The sequence below is a fragment of the Lathyrus oleraceus genome, chromosome 1 (assembly GCF_024323335.1).
Source record: "Lathyrus oleraceus cultivar Zhongwan6 chromosome 1, CAAS_Psat_ZW6_1.0, whole genome shotgun sequence".
NCBI classification, from domain to species: Eukaryota; Viridiplantae; Streptophyta; class Magnoliopsida; order Fabales; family Fabaceae; genus Lathyrus; species Lathyrus oleraceus.
The window spans coordinates 415,096,646-415,096,863 of record NC_066579.1 but is presented as its reverse complement, the minus strand read 5'-3'; positions in this window follow the sequence as shown (position 1 = coordinate 415,096,863).

Below are 218 nucleotides of genomic sequence, written 5' to 3'. Positions count from 1 at the left end.
TTATATTAGGTTTTTGTATGACAAATTGATGCGCCCCAATGGTTTGGACGTGTCATTCGGATTCTTAGCACCCGCGACCGTCAACTTAGGTTTAATCTTAAGTAGACCGGATACCGTGACGGAGTACGTTCTTCGGATCCTCATGGACAATAAAGATGCGGATGTTATACTATATACCAGTCTGACTTGTAATATGCTGACAGTTGATTGTGTTTGCA